This window comes from Silurus aristotelis, assembly GCF_946808225.1.
Source record: "Silurus aristotelis genome assembly, chromosome: 15".
In the NCBI taxonomy this organism is placed as follows: Eukaryota; Metazoa; Chordata; class Actinopteri; order Siluriformes; family Siluridae; genus Silurus; species Silurus aristotelis.
In genome coordinates this window covers 2,256,489-2,281,418 of record NC_139588.1, presented here as the reverse complement: position 1 = coordinate 2,281,418, position 24,930 = coordinate 2,256,489, and the positions used below count along the sequence as shown (strand labels likewise).

Below are 24,930 nucleotides of genomic sequence, written 5' to 3'. Positions count from 1 at the left end.
AGTCCTTTTATGACTGGAATCAAATCCTGGTTTCCTTGAAGCAGAGATAATTACCTGCTGCTGATCATCAAACACCACCTTCTAGTTTTCTGTTACTGATTCACTTCTTTCTCTTGTAGTGTTTACTGGTGATGAACAATTGTGTGTGAAGACTCCAGTGTTCCTGTATTTCCGTGTCTGCAAACCGAGAACACGTTTATCTACAGGATCTGAGGAGTTGATGTGAAAAAGCCCAGAGCAGAAGGAGTCCAAATCACATGTATTGTGTACAGGATCAGACCCAATCATTCTTTATTTTCTCTCTGATCTGATCTCAATTTCTTACTAGTATCAGGTGATCAACCCAGTATGGGATCAGTGCCATCTTTAGTGCACACACACACACACACACACACACACACACACACACACACACACACACACCTGGATGTATATAATATGTATATGATGTATTATATAATATTTCCTACAAAAACACCCATAAAACTAATCATTTCATATAAAGTATAGAAGAAAAATAAATGGAGTTTTATTAACTCTTCTTTCTTTCTTTCTTTCTTTCTTTCTACACCACTTTTTGGAAATTTCCCCATGAATAAAGTTTTATCTTAAAAGTTTATTATCAACAGAAGCCCATTCTTTGCTCAGAAGCGCCTCATGTTGTAACCATGGAGATGTAGAAGATATCATATGGTTTAGTGTGATGACTGTATATTAGTTTAATTATCTACTGGACATTTCCTCACTGAGCTGCTCCTCCTGCTGATTCATTTACTTACAGTAAGTCTTGCTTTAGTTTATAGATACGGAGCATTAACTATTAAAATATAAGAATAATAAGAATAACATAACATTGACTACTAATATATGTCCACTTGACAAAACAAACTTTTGTCAAGTGGACAGCCAGACTGTGTAAAATATATTATCAGTCAATGTTAAAATATAATAATAATAATAATAATAATAATAATAATAATGATAACATTCTTAGATGTTAAAATATACAAATAACAATATTGTGAATAAAGACATTATCAAAGACTTTTTTTGCCAAAGTTAAGATTGTTTATTTTAAGTGTTAATATTTGGATGATTATTTAAATCAAATATGGACACAAAACTATTTTGTTATTAGCTATATTATGCTACATATTAGCTACATATAATGTTTAATCAGTCACACAAAAGTAATGTAAATAAATATAGAGTCAGTGTGATTAGTGTGATATTTTAAAGTATATATATGAGGGTGTAAATGAACATATTTAAGTAACTTTACTGACATTAGCAAAGTGGAATTTTCAGCAGCAGTGGGCAGCGAATCAGATGGAACTGTTAAAATCACTATTAAATATTTACTTTTATATTAATTAAATGATGTTTATTTTATAGACATAGTGAGGTCCTTAACAACCTTTACATTTTACTCCTCTGCTTGACATTTGAGCTTGAGCTTGACAGTTGACATTCCTGTTGAAATAAGACCCAAATATTTTTCAGAATACAGTGCATTGCAAAAGTATTGACCCCCCATGGCGTTTTTCCTATTTTGTTGCCTTACAACCGGGAAATAAAATGGATTTTTTGGGGGTTTGTATCATTTGATTTACACAACATGCCTACCACTTTAAAGATGCAAAATATTTTTTATTGTGAAACAAACAAGAAATAAGACAAAAAAAACCTTGAGCATGCATAACTATTCACCCCCCCAAAGTCAATACTTACAGCAATTACAGCTGCAAGTCTCTTGGGGTATGTATCTATAAGCTTGGCACATCTAGCCACTGGGATTTTTGCCCATTCTTCAAGGCAAAACTGCTCCAGCTCCTTCAAGTTGGATGGGTTCCGCTGGTGTACAGCAATCTTTAAGTCATACCACAGATTGTCAATTGGATTGAGGTCTGGGCTTTGACTAGGCCATTCCAAGACATTTAAATGTTTCCCCTTAAATCACTCGAGTGTTGCTTTAGCAGTATGCTTAGGGTCATTGTCCTGCTGAAAGGTGAACCTCCGTCCCAGTCTCCAATCTCTGGAAGACTGAAACAGGTTTCCCTCAAGAATTTCCCTGTATTTAGCACCATCCATCATTCCTTCAATTCTGACCAGTTTCCCAGTCCCTGCTGATGTTAAACATCCCCACAGCATGCTGCTGCCACCACCATGCTTCACTGTGGGGATGGTGTTCTCGGGGTGATGAGAGGTGTTGGGTTTTTCGCCAGACATAGTGCTTTCCCTGATGTTCAAAAAGCTCAATTTTAGTCTCATCTGACCAGAGTACCTTCTTCCATATGTTTGGGGAGTCTCCCACATGCCTTTTGGCGAACACCAAACGTGTTTGCTTATTTTTTCCTTTAAGCAATGGCTTTTTTCTGGCCACTCTTCTGTAAAGCCCAGCTCTGTGGAGTGTACGGCTTAACGTGGTCCTATGGACAGATACTCTAATCTCCACTGTGGAGCTTTGCAGCTCCTTCAGGGTTATCTTTGGTCTCTTTGTTGCCTCTCTGATTAATGCCCTCCTTGCCTGGTCCGTGAGTTTTGGTGGGCGGCCCTCTCTTGCCAGGTTTGTTGTGGTGCCATATTCTTTCCATTTTTTAAATAATGGCTTTAATGGTGCTCCGTGGGATGTTCAAAGTTTTGGATATTTTTTTTATAGCCCAACCCTCATCTGTACTTCTCCACAACTTTGTCCCTGACCTGTTTGGCGAGCTCCTTGGTCTTCATGGTGCCGCTTGCTTGGTGGTGCCCCTTGCTTAACGGTGTTGCAGACTCTGGGGCCTTTCAGAACAGGTGTATATATATATATATATATATATATATATATATATATATATATATATATATATATATATATATATATATATATATACTGAGATCATGTGACACTTAGATTGCACAGGTGGACTATATTTAAGTAATTACGTGACTTCTGAAGGTAATTGGTTGCACCAGATCTTATTTATAGGCTTAATAGCAAAGGGGGTGAATACATATGCATGCACCACTTTTCCGTTATTTATTTTTTAGAATTTTTTTGAAACAAGTTATTTTTTTTATTTCACTTCACCAATTTGGACTATTTTGTGTATGTCCATTACATGAAATCCAAATAAAAATACATTTTAATTCCAAGTTGTAAGGCAACAAAATAGGAAAAACGCCAAGGGGGGTCAATACTTTTGCAAGGCACTGTATAATACAGAGAGGGTTTGGCATCACTAGAATGAATCTGGAGAACAATAACAAATTCCTATATTTTATTCAGCACTTTATTACCGAATAACAATAATTCAAATGTTTTCTAAATTCCTCGATTTGAAATAATAATAATCTTATTGTTGTTAAATAAATACATATATATGTAAATATATATAAATAAAAGTCACACACACACTTTCATTCACAGTGTTAACATAAGGACTGAGTACAGCTTGTGAGCAGGTTTTCAAGACCTCAGACTGTGAAACAGATGCAGAGCTTCTTGGGACTGATGAACTACTGCGAGCATGGATCCCTGACTGCACACAGCATGATAAAGTTTTGCGTAGTGCTATTGATCACAAAGCTCCTCCATCACATCTCATTCTGTGGATTCATGAAATGACTGACAGGTTTACTGGGCTTAAGAAGGCTCTACAGTCTGCTCCAGCTTTAGGTCTTCAGAATGATACTAAGCCTTTTCACCTTTATGTGAAGAACAGGGTGGTACGGCTGTGGAGATTATGGCCCAGGAACACGGTGACATATCTCCCTGTTGTGTATCTTTCTAAATCTTTACACAACATAACACAAGGGTTTTCCGCGTGCTGCGGCTATGATGGTCCGAGATGCTGAGAAAACGGTGCTTTCACATCCTTTGATACTGAACACCTCACATCAACTAACAGCTATTTTACACAACCTCAACACACAACATATGACAGCACAACGTAGCTCTGGTTATGAAACCACACTCTTGAAGACAGAAAACTTCACCATTAAGCCTCTTCTCAGCCACATTCAGCTGTAGTAATGCTGCGTGATCTGCTAGATTTTATAGATTTAGATGGTTTGGACGAGGCACATGATTGTCTTAAACACATTGAACAAGAGACCTCTTGTAGGTCTGATCTTTTAGATACGGCCCTGGAAGAGGGGGATTGCTTATATGTAGATGTTCATGTTCAAAACCTTCTGATGTGTATTTATGTGAATATGCGGTTGTAAGATTACCTGATGTAATAGTTGAAGCTAAATCATTACCATACACATCTGCACACAGCTGCAGAGTTGGTCGCACTTACAAGAGCATGTCAGTTGTCTGAAGATAAAGTAGTGACTATATACACCGATTCTAAGTATGCTTATGGTGTAGTGCATGATTTTGCAGAAACATGGAAGTAAAGAGACTTTAAAACAGCTGATGGAAAGCCCATAGCACATTTTAATCTCATAGGCAACCTTTTAAATGCTGTTCAACTCCCTGCCAAAGTGGCCATATATTTTTACACATATGCCACCTGTAGGAAATTTGAAATACCTGTTGGTTATAGTCGACAGATTCAGCAAGTGGCCAGAAGCATTTGCATGTGCAATAGAGAACGCTAAAATGGTTGTCAAAATATTAACGAAAGAGATCATCTCTGGGTTTGGTATTCCTAGCATGATTGAAAGTGATAACAGACACCTTTTGCTTCAAAGGTAACAAAACTTTTGGCTAAAAGCTTAGCAATTGATTGGCATTTTAATATTCCCTATCACCCACAGTCAGCTGGAGTGGTAGAGAGAACAAACAGAACCATTAAGGAACGTGTTACTAAAGCCTGCATTGAAACAGGCCAAAATTGGACTGTTGTTCTCCCGGCAGTACTCACAGAAATGAGAATGACCCCATCTTCAACTACTAAACTGTCACCTTTTGAAATTCTAATGGGCTGGCCTTTCCCAACCCCATGGGTCAGGGGACGCACTGGCATTTCTTCCTTAGGTAACCTGGAAGTGATGGTGGATGACTACGTTTCTGCCCTGGTTAAGAAATTGAATTCTATCAGTGCTGATGTCTCACTAAATCTTCCTCTGCCCACAGATAAGCCAACACACCCTTTTGTGCCTAATCAGCAGGTCCTGATAAGAAGTCTGAAGCCTACCAAGGTCGGTGAGCCGAAGTATCTGGTCCAGCGACTGTTCTAGCTGTAACCAGAACTGGAGTTCTGACTGATTATCAGCCACAGTGGATACACGCAAGCAGGATCAAAACAGCACCCACCTAATCTATACACTAATTGGTCTGTTGGCCTAAGAAGCCAGCCTAAGTGAGTATTCAGGGCTGAAACAGATGAGAGCCCACGGAAAGATCCTTTCTTTATAGTAGAAAGGGGGCCACCTCCGGGTGAAGATCTGACACACTTGACTGTTTAGTTTAGCGTACCCTGATACCTGCTCTAGGTCTAAATTCTATAACTATGTGTGCATAGTAATTACACTCTAAATTTTTCTTATTCTCTTTGAATACATTATTCAGTAAGAAGAAACTGTTACATATACCTGATAATACTATTAGACATATTGAACAAACTGAGAAACAAATGTCTCATGATGTCTTGAAGAACGTTAAACACCTGCTGAACAAAGTTTTTTAAGAAGATTAAGAGTTTGTTTACGAGTGTTGAACACTTTTTTGTTTTAGGAATGATTTTTGTATTGATTGTTGGAATTGTACTTTGTATGTTGCCATGTTTGATGACGATGGTAAGACAGGCCATAAAGGCCTCGATTGGAGTGGTGATGATGAAGGATTATATGCATGTAGAGACAAAATGAAATAGAATCTGTATGTTTTTATTTGTCTTTATCTTTTCATTTGCAGTTTATGTCACCGATTTTGTTCCCAGGGAGAACATCCTATGTTTTGGTGTGTGATGCTTAATCATAAATGATTTAAAGTGGCCATTGTCAGTGTTAAGACGGTTTTCACACTGTTTCACACACATTCCTTTGCCTGTTCAGTGTCTATCGGATATTTACAATGTTAGTCTGTAAGGTAAACAGGGAGTCTTTATCTGGGCTCACACATCTCCAAGTAGTATATCCTCTTGTCTAAACAGAAAACAACTTTAGGTCAGCTTTCTTTCCAATGTGTGTATATATACGTGTCTGCTGCCTGCAATAAACCGAAGAAGAACATTTGCTGTGTGCGGTGTGATTCAGAAAGGCACTACGGGCATCGCAGATCGTATGGAAAACCTCTTTAAGAATTAAGTTTCGTTTGGGCATGATAAAAATCGAACAGCAAGAAATGAGAAACTGTAATTTGGTGGACGGTATACAGTCACAACTGTCGCTGTTACTGGAGCATCGATCTTGATAAGGAGGAACTCAAGATCAATCACATTATGGATAAGGGCATCTGCTAAATGCTGCAAATGTAAGTGTAGCCTTTTGCTGTGTTTCTGACCAGCATTGGGATTGTCCATTTTAAGTCTGATTATCTTTACTGTCATCTTTTATTTCACTGACAATTTTGGCAATTTTTCCAAAACTGCCATTAGTGAGCCCGTCCTCCACGTCCAGATTTCTCATTAGCATTACACGTACTCCAGCCGCAACTTGTATGACGTCAGGTAAATCCTGATTTGTGTCTTTTACAGGTTTACCCTGTTTTTTCATCTCTCCTGTTCATGGGCCTTTTCTAAAGTCTTCAGCTTCCACATTTACGATGTCAGGATGCAGTGCATTTACAATGGCAGTGTTGTGTTTCTGCACTTTTTTGTTGATAGCAAAAATGTGCAGTGTTTTGTTTGGACAATCTACGGGGTTTGTCAAACACGGAGCAAGCAACGCACTGTCCTCTTTAGTGAGTGCCTCGTGCTTTGGCTGCACACGGATTCTGTTCAGTAGTTTCGCAAAAGCATGATTTATGTCAGGTTGACTATTTAAAAATAGTCTTTCCAGTTGTCCAGCACACCACCTTCCTACACACACACAGAGGTTTTGATTTACTTAAAGGTGGGAGTTGGTAAAAAATCTCCAACTGCTAGAACAGAGATTCCACTAAAAGGTTTTTTGCTGCCTTTGATCTGATCTGCTGATCCAGTTGACGTACGCGAACAGATCCTTTGAAACCATGGACACTTGATGAGAATCTCTGTGTTCGACAACACCGCTCTAACATTATCCAGCGAGTTTCCCAGTGTTTGATACGGTGAGCTTAATTTCCTTGCCAGTTTTAAAATGAAGTGCAAAGTTTTTCCAGAGATATTAAAAGCTGCAGTTCCGGTAAACGCAGTCAATAACACTGTTGGCGAAGACATGTCCCCTTGCTCCTGAAATCATGGGAGTTGGCGTAGGATCTTGGTGGCTTCCGCAAATATGCACTTAATTACGTGCGATTTTCCACATCCCACACCACCTGACACAAAATATAAAAACTGCTCAGGATTCTGACCCCACAAGCGCAGGTCATTCATCTTCACGACAGCACGTGAACACTTTTTCAGAGGTAAGCTGCACGTGCGTGCCACAGACTCCTGAGCGCTTACTTGTCTGTGTTTGGAATAAGACTGCATTATCTGTTTCATTTCATCTTTTTCGTTAACATTAGTTTTATGTACATCTTTTACCACAGTTTTCAGCAGGTCATTCATCTCATGTTCAGACTTGGATATGTAGGACAAGATGTGCATGACACAGCAGAACGGATCAAGAATGTACTGAATGTTCATGTTAGCATTCAATGCCCTCAGCAAGTCCCGGTTGTATCCGTTGACCCTACATTCTTTTGGGCTACGTTTTAACATAACCACACTGCCGGTAGAAAGTGCACTTAATTCCGTGCGATTTTCCACATCCCACACCACCTGACACAAAATATAAAAACTGCTCAGGATTCTGACCCCACACGCGCTTCAGGCACCATAGACGGACGGTGTAGAACACTGATGACCGTGCCTGGTTCAAGCTTCGATATAGCTGTTGTACATAATCCACACTCATCTGTGGTGCCTCGAATTTTAGGACAAGTCCGTCACCATCTTCACGAACAAGCTGGTACTCTGGAACATCGTCTTTCTCGTTCACCTGTTCGGGCTCTTCATCGATCCTTTCCATGATGCACTCCAAACGTTCAGCTTCCATTTTAGGGGCGAACGCTGTCCACGCATTTTCAAACATCCCCTGCTCCTATAGAAGTTCAAAAGCTTTGTCCAACTCAGCAGTGTGCTTTTCATACCATTTCTGGTTCTCTACTACAACTGTGCACACTGGCACAAGTAGACGGGGTTGTCGGACATCTATGCGGGCATTGTGGTAAAACAGCTCATATGTAGGATAAGATGGTTGCTTGAGCTGTGTATTAGAGCGATGAGGAACATACAACTTCAGCAATCTGCCATAATACTTCTCAGGCTGCTTGTCTTTAGAGAAGCGGGCATAACTAATAATTGCAGGCTTGCCGACAGTTCTTTGTTGAACGTACCCCTTGTTTTTCAGCAGGGGGTGAACCTTTTACCCTTTAGCTTGACGGCCATAGACAATGCGATATTTTGAGGCAAAATCGGCAAGACACAATTTTTCAAAGTCCGTTTTTTCAGGCCTTGCTCTGTACTTTTCCACAATTCCTGACATCCACACGTCCTCAGAATCTGGGATTTTGTAATGAAATGCACTAAGGGGAAGACTCATTTTCAAAGCATCATCAGTTTGTATGAACACGACAGCACGTCCCACACAGGCTTCAGCTTTTCTTTGGCTTTCTTCATCATTTGTTTTACATGGTCACATTTTTTTGCCTTTCCTTGTTTCTTTCCTTGTGTCTTATCTTGCTTCTCTTCATCGCTGGGAGAAGGGGGCCTTGGATGTTTTATCCAGTTGTCAGACATCGGAAGTTTGGGAAATCCAAATCTGCATAACACTTGTCCTTTCTAGCAAGACTTTGAATGGTTTCGGCTGTGCATCTGAACCTCTGTCACAAGTTTGTGCAGTTCAGTGTCTGTACTGGGTCAGGCATTTGGCACATTATGTACCGGTCAATGAATTCACATACTGTGTCATCTGGATCGTCCTCAAACACAGGCGCATCTTTCACCCAGGCTAGCAAGTGAATATCAACCCTATAAAAATAGTCCACTACTTCACCATCTACTCTTTTTTTTTTAACATGCTCATGACCGTGACAGGGTTGCTTCTGAGAATCCCACATTTTGTAGTCCAGTCTAGATCCTCAAACTGAACCAGCTCACCCTGTTGAGCTTTGATAGCCTTTATGACTTCTGGCCATCGCATATGAGCTGCACTGAAAGTACAGAAGAAGGTGGGCACGCCTAACTGCCTGATCATGACCTGCAGATCTTTTAGGGTTTTCTCCCAGTATGCCGGCGTACATCTGAGGGGTTGCATAAATCTTGTCACGTCTCTGTAACAATTTGTTGGAAATTCCTGCGTCCATCTCTAGTCACTGGTTTGCCTTTTCGCAACTGAAAAGACATGCTGTTTCTAGCCAGGTTCATTTCAGTGACAAACTGCACAAAGAGAAGATAGCTCTGGTCTCTGGCAAAACGGATGTCCACACAAAAGAGCCTAGCATTGAAGTACATGCTCGGCGATATGGCAACTGTTCTCGCCTCATCGATCGTGTTCTCTCCGGTAGGAAATTGCATAAGAAATGCCATTGACTCCAGTTTTAGAACAGAGGAAAATCCAACAGGCTTATTTCCTTGGGCAGGGGCAATGCTGAATATTGCGTCTCCATATGACAACATTCCCAATATCAGGTGGTTGCAAACATGTGTCGAGAGTGAGACCAGGCCTCAGTTCATCCTGTTCTTCTGTGCTGACATGTTGTTCCTCATTCAACTCATCACCACTGATCTGTTCAGGCTCCTGTATTTCCTTTCTGTCATCAGCAAGGCTTTCAAACTGGGCAGCGTCATCGATGGATACCTCTTTGTATTGAGAATGCATTTCTTTTAGTTTATGCAAAGCTGCCAGCTCGTTGTGCATATTGACCGTGTGAAAGTGCTGGTAGCCTTTGAACTTAAGATTTCTCTTAAGTTTAACTTGGAGTGTCTGTGATTTATTGTTTGGTCTTGGCAGACAGTTCACAATTGCTTCCACCTCAGAAGGCACACACACAATTCAATTCAATTCAATTCATTTTTATTTGTATAGCGCTTTTAACAATGAACATTGTCTCAAAGCAGCTTTACACAGATAATGCGGTGATTAAAAATGAATATGTTCTTTATGAGTAAGTTTGTCCCTGATGAGCAAGCCGGTGGCGACTGTGGCAAGGAAAAACTCCCCGAGATGGCATAAGGAAGAAACCTTGAGAGGAACCAGACTCAAGAGGGAACCCATCCTCATCTGGGTTACACTGAATGTCCATTTGTGGCGGGTATACAATGTTGCGGGGTGCAGTGATGATGATCAAAAGCGAAGTGTATTTCTGAGTCAGTGTAGGAGACTGTTGACATCAACTACAGTCCAATCCAGGCAGGCCTGGATGAAGTGGGAAGATCCACGGGGGGGAGAGGGGCAGGAACAGTGGTCAACACAACTGCACCATGAACAGCTCTCTCTTGCCCTTTGGGCAATGCAACAATTTTTACAAAGGGCAATAATTTGGATATGAGCTGCCATTCCAGTACACTCAATTCCAAAAGTTCTTTGAGGATAGGTGCCAGTGCTAATTTGTTTGCTACTGCAATTGAAGGCATCTGTCCTCTCAAGTGACTGTCAAGTATGGCAGATCCATTCTTGTTGCCTCTCTTCAGGAACCAAACAAGGGACTGAGCAAGAATGATCACAGGCATTAATATATATCTGCCTGTTAAGCATAAAAGTACAATGTGTTTTTTACGTACTTTGCTCGGTTGCAAGACTTGACTTGATTGGGAAACATGGTGCTGTTACAGACTATGCAGACACGGGTTGGTCCTTCTTGAATTTTACAACGGAATGCACCAATGGCAGCCTGCATCACGTTGTTGACCACAGGCTTGTTCACATTATCAAGCTGACCTGCTGAACGGCTAACACAAATGAACTCTTGGTATTTTTGCCTGATTTTAAATGCACATGTCAACTTGTGAATAATCGGCAAAACATTGTTAACATGTGTTTTGCTTTTCTGTAGAGTACAGCGAAGTATGTGATGTGCTCTAAAGTCTGAGTCCTGGGTGTATCTTCTAAACATATGTGCTTTCATTTTAGACTGGAACTTAGAGTCTGTTCTATACCTTGTGACAACGTACTGTTTCATTTTATTACGGAACGAAATATCTTTATTATACTTCCTCACCATATACTCCCTCTTTGTGTTCTGGTACTGATCTTGTGTATGGTATCTTCTGACCATCTGTGACTTCTCTTTTTCCTAAAACACATCGTCTGTCCTGTACTTATTGTGCATATATTCGTTGATTTTTACTTGAAATTGTACATTTCTATATTTTTGTTTAAATATTGTATTTAAATAATGTCTATATTTTGTCATTTCTTAATACAGCATTTTCTTTGTACTTTTTGTTCACAGATTGAATTTTGTTTTGTCTAAACTGCAAACAAGAATCATACTGTTTCTTTGCATATTGCCTTTTTTACATTTTTTGAGTTCAAGGCATGCTTTTTTGCTTTCAGTTACATTTTTACAGGCTTCTTTTCTACGTCGTACCTTATTTAGTTTTGAAAGCATTTGGGCTCCTATCTGACCAGTAGTTTTGGGCTTTTACATTGGTCTGTACTGCATTACAGTCTTTGCTAGTAGACTGCTCTGTTTGAAAAGACACAGGCATTAACTCATATGAGGCAGCATCACGATGAACACGGAAGACAATCAATAGTCTATTAATCATGTCTGTTAAACTGTCTGTTAACTGGTCTGTTAAACTGGTAAAAGTTACAATGCATCTCCCTCCTCCAGAACTTCATCAAGGTGCTGCATTGTAAAATCAGTTCCCTCACTCTGGTAGGCCAAAAACTGCAGTGCTATACAAGTACACTATATGTTTCGAAAAAAGTTGTCAGACCTTACATCACCCTGGCACTGAGATGCTTGGACAGATATGACCCTGGGCACACTGACACAGGCTTAAAATCAAATTCTTGCAAAATTAGCAGCATGCTCTGAAAACTCTGTTCCCTAATCTGAAAACGGAAGTTTAACATTACATGAAATAAAAACGGCCATTGTTTTCGCACATATTTCAGTGTGTGTGTATACATATTATAAAACACACATACCTGTGCAGGGAGGTACTGGGTATCATCTTTTACTCGTTGGTTTCCATGGTGTGTGGTAACAGAAGGTCTTGTTGTTGATGGCTAATATAGGCATCTCACAGCATCAAATGCAACAACTGAGAGTGAACTATGTTTTCACTCATTAACTAGAACTGTATTACCTTTCAGCCAAGACAATTACACTGTTAATCATGAACAATGTAAACAATAGCAGTTATGTGGTGTTTTTTATGGCATATATTTGCTGTGAACACGTCCCTGTTCGATGTGGGAGCAAACACTACTGTCCTCAGTGTTGCTGGGGATTGTTGATCCATCCGTCTTTCTCCATCATCCTTCTGATAACACATGATTTTTTTTCTCCAATGTTATTTCAGTTAAGTGTAATTATATTTCTGTTACCCTTTTAACACAATTTGAAAATGTTGCATTAGTACCTTAACCATGGTTGGTTAATCTCTTAAGACACATACTTCAAAATTCGCTTTCCGGTGTAAGTGGATGAAACCTGAAAAAAATTCTAAACAGCTCAAAGAAAACAATTAGTCACAACAACGGAAACAATCTGCTGGTAATATGACCTACAATATATAATAAACCTAACCTACACTAATCTAATCTAAATAACTATTCTAAAATTTACCTACAGAAAAATCTAAAATCACTAATCTAGACTACAGTAAATGGAGCTAAAACCTAAGTAATAAAATGCAATAAAACTGTATAACAAAAACGATGAATTTCTCTGTATGAGATCTGCTGGGGTCTTTATCCAAGAAGAGTCTGCAAATTAAAAAAAATTAAATATTAGTTACAAATCATGGCATCAATGTTTTAACATCAAAAGCAGCTTCTCTGGCCATTTATACCAGTGACACAAAAATGAAGAAACAATAGTTTACCTGAAGAGGTCTGCTGGAATCACCAAAGAGCTGCAATCTAAAACAGAATCAAAGATACTGAACATCAGATAAAATAAACTTGATATCATTTCTGTTTCTCAAAACAGGATAAAGTTTCATGTTTAGACTTAAAAGGTGATCAGTTTTTACTAATTGACCAGAACTTAAGCACTGACGTTTGAGCCTTGAGAAGATTTAAATTGGGAAATTACCTCAAATGTCTCAGTCGCAAGTATCAGTGATCTGAAAAAGTAAAAAAAAAAAAAAAAAAGAAAATAGAAAAGAAAGAAAACAAGCTCAATTCCCTGTAATATTTGACTATCTTCCAATGGTGTGTGTTTGTGTATTAGCGTGTACAAGTGTGGCGCGCGCTCTACGTTAATTCATTCATAAACATAAACATAAACTTTTTGTGCAATTTTGATATACCGTATACTTTAATTTTGAATAAAAAAATATTAGAGGTGAAACTATACACATCTGCACATTCTAAATCAGTCACAGCACAGACAGGCACGAGCGCACTTTGACCTCCCAACCTTCCAGACATTGTTTTGACTGGAAGGAATTAAAAAATAATAATATTCGGTGCACGCACGCTTTTATACGCGGGAAAAATAGCTGAAAATAAACCCATTTTTTTTTTCTCGAAACCGCTTACCACGAAAACATAATATTTGCATAAAGAATCATTTTAATGGGTTATTTGAATGCATTTTACCACAAAATAAAGAATTTTAATTTACACAAGGGCTATAACTCGGTAGATAGCTAGCATATGCTGTAGCTAACACCTGATCCGTTCTGAAGCAAATCCAGAATTTGAACCAAAGACCAAAATAAAGGAATTTTTATGTAATTTTTTTTTTTTTTTTTTTTTTTTTTTTTTTTTTTTTTTTTTTTTTTTTTTTTTTTTTTTATGAATCGTACAGCAAGCAAAGGTCACAAGTTAATTCACCGAAAGACTTACTTTACACAAAATCACAAATATATAGAACTGTATCATACGGTATGCAAAACATTAGCTTAAATAATAATTATGCATGATTTATAATAATACACATGAAGCATTGTGATCTTGTTTTAAAGGGAAAGTTGATTGTAAAACATACATTTTGGCATTAATTACCTTTATATTGTTTTACACAAGATACCAATTATGAAATCTTGAGCTTCCCTGGCCAGTTTTGGACATCATCATTTTCACTTTGAACATCCAGAAAGATGGTAAAGACATTGCTATAACAGGCCATGTGATCATAGTTGTTCAAATGTAATCTTGAAGTCACAGGAATACTTTGCTTGCAAAAAAACAAACTTTATTTAACAATTTATCCTCTTCTGTGTTAGCCTCCACTGTTAGTATTACTGTCACTTCATCAAATTACATTTGAATGAATATGATCACACAGACTATTTTAGTAATGTCTTCCCTACATTTCTGGACATTGAAAGTGATCGCTGAGATGCGAGAGACAAATAACTACTGTGTACTCTTCATCTGATCTATATTCTAATAGACCCTAATACACAATTTAGCATTAGCACAAATAACAAAGAAGTAAACACCAACATTACTTACAAAGCATGTCCTGAAAAATTCCACAGAATCATTCCCGCCATGAAGTACTGCGGTGCGCACACAAGTTACATCAGATGACTATGAAAAACAGAGAAATGAGGTTAACGATCAGTGTTGGGCAGTAACGTGTTACTTTTGACAGTAACTAATACTGTAACGCGTTACTTTTAAAAATAAAGTAACTCCGTTACCGTATGGTGCGTTACTCGTTACTTTTTTAAATGAATTAATTTGGGCTGAAGTGTAGACTACAGCCTAACCTGCTTACCGCAGTGACGCATTGTAGGATTGGTGGATAAACCACCTAAACAGCAAGAAGACGCATTGTAGGATTGGTGGATAAACCACTGTAAACAGCAAGAAGACACATTGTAGGATTGGTGGATAAACCACTGTAAACAGCAAGAAGACGCATTGTAGGATTGGTGGATAAACCACTGTAAACAGGAAGAAGACGCATTGTAGGATTGGTGGATAAACCACTGTAAACAGCAAGAAGACGCATTGTAGGATTGTAGGATAACCCTCTGTAAACACGAAGAAGACGCATTGTAGGATTGGTGGATGAACCTCTGTAAACACGAAGAAGACGCACTGTGGGCGTGTCTCCGTTTATTCAGGTCTGTGCGGCAGTGATGGCGAGTCGAGGAGAGAGCAAGACGAGTTTCTCAAAGTGGAAATATGCTCATTATTTCACTTTAGTTGAGCATAAAGACAAAAACTGTCAAATGTAAGCTGTGTCTTTCTGGTTCGAAGCTCGTATCTACTGCGATAAACAGCAACTACAATCTGCCAAAGCTCCTTCAGAATCTACATGCCTTGACGAAACTAGAAGCTAGAAGCTAACCCGGTGTTCTGTTTTCATACTTCAGCTGTGAAAGGAACATGTTTAAGAGCTCAACACAACAGCAGAAGCCACTTTAGTGTTTGATTGTGAATATATTATTCAGCTTGTTTTGTTCTTTATTTCAGAAATCCTTGTGATATATTCAGTTTGTGCTGCTCTGACTTTAATAAAATAGTGTTTAAAAATGACTGTGTGTTTAAGTCAGTTTTGTGTTTGTATAGATCATAACGCATAAAAGGGCATTAATGGGAACATTAAAGAACGTTCATTAAAAAAGTAACTAAAAAGTTACTTTTAACAGTAACCCGTTACTTGTTGGTGAAAGTAATCAACAAAGTAACGGAGTTACTTTTTGAATGAAGTAACGAGTAACTGTAACTAGTTACTATTTTTTAGTAACGAGCACAACACTGTTAACGATCATACACAGACTATACAATAAAGACAACTACATAAAATGTTTACCTTTAAATCAACTTGATGCAGAAATGCATCAAGCATTCTTCCTTGGTTTCCTCCTTTTTTCCTGAAAATTTCAATCAAACGTGTAGAGTGTTTGTCCAATGCTTTATAGAACTCGGATCTCAGATTTTTTCCAGATATGCGATTAAATTCTGCAAAGATCTGAGAACAAACACAAAGTATTTATTTACAATAAAATAAGATGTTTAGATTGTAAAGAGAATACATGGCTTTCGGTGAATAGTGCAGGGCACTTTTCCAGGATCTCACAAATAGGAGATTCAGAATAAATGATTTCCTTCCTTCTCAAGGCAAATGCATCTTTCTGGCCAATCAGGCTCATGTTTCAGGTCCTCTTTTTCATTTCTTCTACAAGTTCTACTCTTGGGCGTTCTTGACTTTCTTCATTTTCCCCATTAGAAAAATTTGGCAAGAAATTTAATTCAAACTGTCTATGCCTTTCTTCTGCACGTTGTCTGTTGCACCTCTTTCCCTTGACAGCAACATCACTACAGCCACATTTACGCAGCTTTGTAGTTTGCCATCTTCACTGTCTGAGCTGTCAGCAACAGGGGGAGTTGAACCTTCTTCTGTGTAGCTTCAATGAGTATTTGAAACAATTCCCAACTTCAAATGTTCAGGGCATTAGTGTTGGTGATGTGCCTCACTTTTATGGGCGTTAAATGTGGAATAAACATTTGTCTCTAATGAACAGTCTTTAAAAGGACACTGCACTTTTTCATTATTCCTCAAATGAGTATGCAAATGGACAAAATAATTAGATTCACTGCATAGCTCCACTAAATCACAAACATGGCATTTGTAACATACTACACCATTACTAGACCTCCCTGATAACACACTTCTTTGTGGGGGATGGATTTTTGAAAAATTTACTTACAGTGCATTAAATGACTTAAAAGTACACAGGCAATCTGAGTGGAGGCATGGTATTGGAACGATTCGAGTATGGTTTATGTGATGGTGCTTAAGAAGTTGTGCCCTCTTTTCAGATGTAAAGAAGCAAAACTTACAATTTCACTGCATGGCAGAAGGCAATCAACAGGAAACCTAAAAAGAAAAAAAAAAAAAGAATTACTTAAGTTAATGGCAAGGTAAAGGGAGAGTAACTTGCAATGAAGTTCACATGCTTATTTAGCATTACATTTTTACCAATAAACTGAATTAATCCACAACTTTAACAATGAACAATACTATTGGTATTAACTATTGAAAAAAATCTAATTATCATGCAAATTATCATGCAAGTCATGGGAAAAATGTTTGGTGAACTACTTCTTTAAAACTAAAACATGCAGCTTGAATCTGTACTATTCAGTAACCTACACTTCAACGCTGTCTTTTAAAAGATGCATGCGCAGTGCACGCGCTGGTGACATTCAGACGTTACTTTTGTATTTTCGCGAGTTGGTTACAGTTTGATGGTGTATTCAGTCAAAACTTGCGCCCTCGGTTTAAGACAGTTTTTTTTTTCTTCTGGAGTTTTTTCCCTTCCTTCCTTCCTTCCTTCCTTCCTTCCTTCCTTCCTTCCTTCCTTCCTTCCTTCCTTCCTTCCTTCCTTCCTTCCTTCCTTCCTTCCTTCCTTCCTTCCTTCCTTCCTTCCTTCCTTCCTTCCTTCCTTCCTTCCTTCCTTCCTTCCTTCCTTCCTTCCTTCCTTCCTTCCTTCCTTCCTTCCTTCCTTCCTTCCTTCCTTCCTTCCTTCCTTCCTTCCTTCCTTCCTTCCTTCCTTCCTTCCTTCCTTCCTTCCTTCCTTCCTTCCTTCCTTCCTTCCTTCCTTCCTTCCTTCCTTCCTTCCTTCCTTCCTTCCTTCCTTCCTTCCTTCCTTCCTTCCTTCCTTCCTTCCTTCCTTCCTTCCTTCCTTCCTTCCTTCCTTCCTTCCAACATCTCGCAAATGTTTTTTCTTCCTTCCCCATCCCCGCTCCACATCACGATGAAAATGGCTAGATTCAATAACGCATGCTAATTATAGACTAGTTAAGTTACACTGCCAGGTCCCGCATTGTCACGACCGAGTAATCAAATTAACAAAAATAAAGCATTTCTAAATAATTAACCGGCAATCTGAATTTACAGATCTAAAGTGCAAAATGACATTTTAGATGTTGGTTTCCAACACGAGGTGTTCAAAGCTACAAACGGTCCAAAAGATGTTTATGTAAAGACAAGATTAAAAGTTCCTAACATGTTCAGCAAAGTAATATTAATTCAAGTAAACATCATGATTATAACTAAAACAAGGAAACAAAAATATGCCTTAATTAATACCTTAATCAGTAGATGCTCAAACCGTCTTCAGTCCATGAGCTTCAGCAAAGTGTGGGGGAGGGGAGTTGTGCTTCATTGCGCATGCCCAATGAAATGTCTCACACATTTCGAGTTATATTACTTAATTTTTATTTGTAATCTTAAATATTTATTTTAACATTTTACCAATAATTAACTATTTTAGTAAACTCAATATTTTAGTCAGATTTAGGTAAACATACTAGCATTTTTCTAGTAAAGTATACTATTTGACTTTCAACAGAGAATCAGAGACCATTTGAGTTGAAAGTTTAAAAGAGCAGAAAATTCCCTCGTGTGTGCTAAAGTACACTGGCACAATATCTGTGTGTACTGAGAAATTTGTCATACGTTTTATGTACACATGGTCAATTAATGTTCCTTTTTCTGTTGTAGGTTCCGTAACATGTTGAATAAAACCCCTATCTGCCATAAAAGAGCACACAGAATTAGACTTTAATGCATCATTATTAAAGTCTCCCACAAGCACAATGTTATTTGAAATTGAAGGCAGCTGATCAATTAACCTGCCCATATTTTCTGTAAAACTACACAAAGGGTATGTTTGTGGTCTATAAATAACACCAAGCAAAATATCATTTTCAGGAAAATGTGTCAACAGGCATTGTAAATTAAGATTTGGACTTGTTATAATAGTGTTTGGCACTCCACATGTTGTATAAACTCCAACTCCACCGTGTTGTTGTAGCTACAAATCATTGAAAGGAGGACATATACTTGTGTATGCAACACAACGAGGAATACCCACAAAGTTGTAGTTTTTTAAATGTACACTTTCAGGCAGATAGTGTTCTGGCAGCCATGTTTCAGTTACAGCAATACATGTTGGTTGTAAATGTTGACTAGACACATTTTAAATCCTCTTTATGGCAATGCAAACTCTGTACATTCAGTATAAACACAGAAAAGGAACTATCTTGTACTGTCACCAATGATTCATCATGTGCCATAAAAGATGGCATTTCTTGAAGAGCTTCACAAATCTGATCATTACAGAAAATGGCCTTTTCACTAAAGTCTTTAATTGTTAACCCTGACAAACTCCTTACCCGGCTCAAAGCTACATAAGCCTGACCAGGTGCAAACACTTTAAACTAACGACAGCAGTATCATAGGTGTAGAATGGAGCAATTTTGCTGCCTCAAATGAACATTGTTTTTGTCTTTTCAATCCCACATGACTATCATCAAACTGAACGTATACAGTTTCAGGTAACTTCTCCTTAGATGAGCGTACGATATGAGTAACTACACCACAAACACCAATAACTAATCCATCATCAACATCTATGTTTTTAATTAACATAACACGTGCATCTCTGCCTAAAAGTAACTTTTCTGGCAAACATGTGTTATGAACCTTTACATGATGACCAGCTATTAATTCTATTTTGCCTGTTTTTTTTTTACTCCGTGCATAATCCTCTGCCTCTATCGTTTCAATTTCCGGGCACATTTTTATCACCTGCTTCAAGTTGTGCATATGCACTTGATCATTTGTAGCATAAATGTGTAAAGATACATTATCTTCCTCAACCTTCTCACAACTTGATATGATTACATCATTACATCATCTTTGTTTAGTGCAGTTATTTTGCTTCTTTCTTAAATGTTTAACATTTCAGCAAAATTACTGTCCTTTTGTCTAACAACCTGTGTGAGTTCAACAACACTAAAACAACTCCATAAACTCATTTCAGGTACATCCACATACAATGGTTTTCCCTTCACAGGAGGCAATTGGAAAAAGTCCTCAACAGTAATTACACTCACATTACCAAAAGCAGACAAATCTCCACTCTGTTTAATTTCACGTAATCTTCCATGTATATATGCCAATAATTTATGATCAACCATAGATATTTCATCTATTAGTATTTGAAGACCATGGAATTTTGCTCGCAAAGAATTTAATTTGTCCTCACCCAATGGTGTGTCTGGCAATTTTACATTTGTGCCAATACTAAATATTGTTGCAGCCTTTAAATTGTATGCTGCAATGCCTGTTGGTGCTGTTAAAGCAACACAAATATCATCTGGATTCAAAGAAATCTGAGACAATAGTCATGAAGACTCATTTTATGGCTTCAATTAAATGACTTTTGCCTGTTCCTGCACCACCAGTAATAAACAAATAAAAAGGTTTTGTGTTTTCTCCTCTAATTTTACCCAAACACCACTGCCTTATTTTATTAAAAACAGCCATCTGGGTTTTGTTTAAGGAACAAATTATACTTAACCCTTTAACACGACTCAAACAATTTTTTGTGTAACTGTGTAACTTTTGTAACTTGAACGTTTTTATCAGTCAAATCTGGAATACTTTCATTATCATCTTCTTCTTCTTGGACAATCTCACGTCTAACCTGTTTACATTCTAAATGATCAACTTGCTGCTCAGGACAAAGGGAACACCATGCACTTTCTAATATGCCCTCAGTATTAACAGTATTGTGTGCGGTATCCAACACGTCTGCATCCTTTTCAAATAATGCTCTGTTTTTATTGACTACATTTTAAACCAATTTGACTAATCCATTACCTAAACACCTTCTTTATAAAAGTGTTCATAAGTAGTATATCCCTCTGGTTTTAGTTCTGTATCTGCACGATAAGGAGAAAACAATTGCAGTATACTTTGGTAAAACTTTTCAGGACTCTTAGTCACTGAAAATCGTGCATAACGAACAACTGCAGGCTGAATGTGTTTTTTGTAACAATGAAACCAAGATTATTATCTAATGTCATTTCATTGGGAGACTGACCTTAAGATGTAATACGATACTCAGACGCAAATGTGGCTAAGCACATATCGTCAAAAACACTCTGACGTGGTCTATTCTTGTAACGATCAACCAAACTTTTCATCCACATCTCTTCACTTCTTAAAATTTGCGACTGCAACTTGTTTTGTAGAACTTGCAATGGTAAACTCATACGAACTGAATCACCTGTGGGAATAAACTGAACATTTCTGGAACACTCCTTTAAATGCATATTTGTCAACCTATACACTGCCTCTTGTGCACTAACTTCACGATTATGCAAGTATTTAATTCATTTTTATTTGTATAGCGCTTTTAACAATGAACATTGTCTCAAAGCAGCTTTACACAGATAATGTGTTGATTAAACGTAAATATGTTCTTTGTAAGTATGTTTGTCCCTGATGAGCAACTGTGGCAAGGAAAAACTCCCCGAGATGGCATAAGGAAGAAACCTTGAGAGGAACCAGACTCAAGAGGGAACCCATCCTCATCTGGGTTGCACCAAATGTCCATTTAAAGCAGACTGCCGACACCAACTACAGTCCAATCCATCCTCAAAGCACCCGTTCTACTCCGGAATTACATGGAACCACCCAAGGTGTTGATGAGAGACTGTCCCAAGCTGCACAGAAGTGTGAAGTTCCACGGAGGGGAGAGGGGCAGGAACAGTGGTCACTGGAGCCTCAGGAGCATGTTTAACTCGACTGAGAGAGAGAGAGAGAGAGAGAGAGAGAGAGAGAGAGAGAGAGAGAGAGAGAGAGAGAGAGAGAGAGAGAGAGAGAGAGAGAGTGACGGGAAGATAAGGATATGGATTATTAGGTGTCCCTATTGGTGTATGAAAGTTAATGTTACTGTGCAGTTTGGACTCCGGCAAGACTCGCTATGGCAGCATAACTAAAAGGGAGAACCAGAAGGTAACACAGACATGAGGGATCTCTGGGATAAGAGACGACCCACCACACCACCGTCAACAAACCCGAGTGAACGTGTGAATGTGAGGGGACGACAGCATACAAATATAGAGTGTTCACCAAACACTCTATATCCATGTTCCCTCCAGATCTGCTCCTTTACCTAAGAAAAATCTACTGATTAAAGGCTTGACTAAATAAATAAGTTTTCAACCTCGACTTGAACACTGAGACTGTGTCTGAGTCCCGAACACTGATTGGAAAGTTGTTCCATAACTGTGGGGCTTTATAAGAAAAAGATCTGCCCCCTGCTGTAGTCTTCATTATTTGAGCAACCAAAAGATAGCCAGCACCTTTTGATCTAAGTAGGCGTGGAGGATCATACTGGTAGAGAAGTTCACTCAGATACTGCGGTGCAAGACCGTTAAGTGCTTTATACGTCAGTAGTAATATTTTATAATCAATGCGAGATTTGAGTGGGAGCCAGTGTAGACTGATTAAAACAGGGGTGATGTGGTCATATTTCCTAGATCTAGTGAGGACTCTTGCTGCTGCATTCTGAACTAACTGAAGCTTATTTATGCACTTACTCGGACAGTAAAGCGTTACAGTAGTCTAATCTAGATGTAACAAAAGCATGAACTAGTTTTTCTGCATCCTGTAATGACATCATATTTCTAATTTTAGCAATATTTCTAAGGTGAAAGAAGGCGATCCTGGTAATATTATTCACGTAAGACTCAAAAGGAAAGACTCAAGTCAATAATCACACCAAGGTCTTTGACAGCCGTACATGCTGAAACAGAAACACCATCCAGAGATGCTACGTAATCGGAAAGTTTACTTCTAGCTGCATGTGGTCCTAGTAAAAGTACTTCCGTCTTATCTGAGTTGAGCAGAAGAAAGTTATTGAGCATCCACTGTCTAATGTCCTTTACACACTTCTCAACATTGTTAAGCTGATCTCGCTCATCTGGCTTGCTGAAATATACAGCTGTGTGTCATCATCATAGCAATGGAAGCGAATCCCATGTTTATGAATGATTTCACCAAGAGGCAGCATATATAAAGAGAAAAGCAGTGGGCCTAAGACAGATCCTTGAGGAACACCAAACTTTACCTCATAGAGTGTGAAGAACTCACCATTTACATCAACAAACTGATAGGGATCAGTCAAATAAGACCTGAGCCAAGAGAGAGCTGTTCCCTTTTATTCCAACAACGTTCTCAAGTCTAGCAAGTAGTATAGTGTGATCAATGGTGTCAAAAGGTGCACTAAGGTCGAGCAAAACAAGTAAAGAGACAAAACCCTGATCAGAGGCCAATAACAGGTCATTTACCACCTTAACTAGCACCGTCTGTGTGCTATGATGAGGCCAAACTCCTGACTGATACATTTCAAAAATGTTATTCATAAGTAGGTGTGAGCATAACTGCTGTGCTACAACCTTTTCCAAAATTTTGGCTATGAAGGGGAGATTTGATATTGGTCTGTAGTTGGACAGCTGACATGGGTCAAGGTCAGGTTTCTTAATTAGGGGGTGGATAACTGCCAGTTTGAAGGATTTTGGTACAAAACCAGTGCTAATGGAAGAGTTTATTATTTTTAAAGCAGGTTCAATTACCTCTGGAATTATCTGTTTAAAGAAACTTGTAGGCAAGGGATCGAGAATGCAGGTTGATGATTTTGATGAGGAAATTAATGAAATTAAGTCATTCTCGTGAATAGGAGTAAAACTTTGTAATTGATTGTCTGTTATAATTACACTGCTGTCTACAGGGTTACTTGTAAAATAATTTGGATTTATATTAATCGTTTGGATTTTTTGCCTGATGTTTTCAATTTTATTATTAAAAAAGTTCATTAAATCATTACTACCTATTAATGGTGTGCATGTGAGTGCAGTGCTTTTATTCCCTGTTAATTTTGCTACCGTGCTGAATAAAAATCTAGGATTATGCTTGTTATTTTCTATGAGGGTGGAGAAATATGCTGATCTAGCAGCACTAAGAGATTTTCTATAAATTAGGAGGCTCTCCTTCCATGCTATTTGAAATACTTGTAATTTTGTTTGACGCCATTTCCGTTCTAATTTTCGAGTGGTCTGTTTTAAGGTGCGTGTATGATCATTATACCACTGTGCTAATTTTTTCTCCCTGATCATTTTGGTCTTAAGGGGAGCTACATCATCTAGGGTATAACGTGACATTGATTCTAGGTGTTCAGTGGCCCAGTCGAGCTCTGCAGGGTCAGACGGAGATCTATCTAATATCGTAATTTCTGGAAGATTGTTAATAAAATGCGCTGCTGTAGCTGACGTGAAAGTACGCTGAACACGATAACATGGTGAAGTAGTAATGCAATGACTGAGGCAAATTTTAAAAGAGATGAGATAATGGTCTGAAATAGCTTCAGACTGTGGAACACCCTGCTATTTTGCAAGTTCTCCCACTTAGAAATCATGGAGGGGTCTGAAATTGTCATTGTAGGTGCATGTCCACTGTGAGAGACATAATCTAAAAAAAAAAAAAATCCAGAAATCACAATATATGATTTTTAAACTATTTATTTGTATGATACAGCTGCAAATAAGTATTTGAACACCTGAGAAAGTCAATGTTAATATTTGGTACAGGAGCCTTTGTTTGCAATTACAGAGGTCAAACGTTTCCTGTAGTTTTTCACCAGGTTTGCACACACTGCAGGAGGGATTTTGGCCCACTCCTCCACACAGATCTTCTCTAGATCAGTCAGGTTTCTGGCCTGTCGCTGAGAAACACGGAGTTTGAGCTCCCTCCAAAGATTCTCTATTGGGTTTAGGTCAGGAGACTGGCTAGGCCACGCCAGAACCATGATATGCTTCTTACAGAGCCACTCCTTGGTTATCCTGGCTGTGTGCTTCGGGTCATTGTCA

At 38.4% G+C, this 24,930-nt stretch overlaps 1 protein-coding gene and 1 pseudogene across 2 annotated transcripts in view; one reads left to right on the top strand and one right to left on the bottom strand.

Moving 5' to 3' along the window:
• LOC310738272 (NLR family CARD domain-containing protein 3-like) overlaps positions 1-265 on the top strand; it is a 21,858-nt pseudogene extending 21,593 nt beyond the window's left edge. The window contains exon 13 of the transcript XR_014538204.1: positions 120-265. The product of XR_014538204.1 is annotated as an NLR family CARD domain-containing protein 3-like (transcript). The remainder of the gene's footprint in view (positions 1-119) is intronic.
• LOC310738041 (uncharacterized protein) overlaps positions 1-24,930 on the bottom strand; it is a 924,051-nt gene that overhangs the window by 696,050 nt on the left and 203,071 nt on the right. The window lies entirely within an intron of this gene.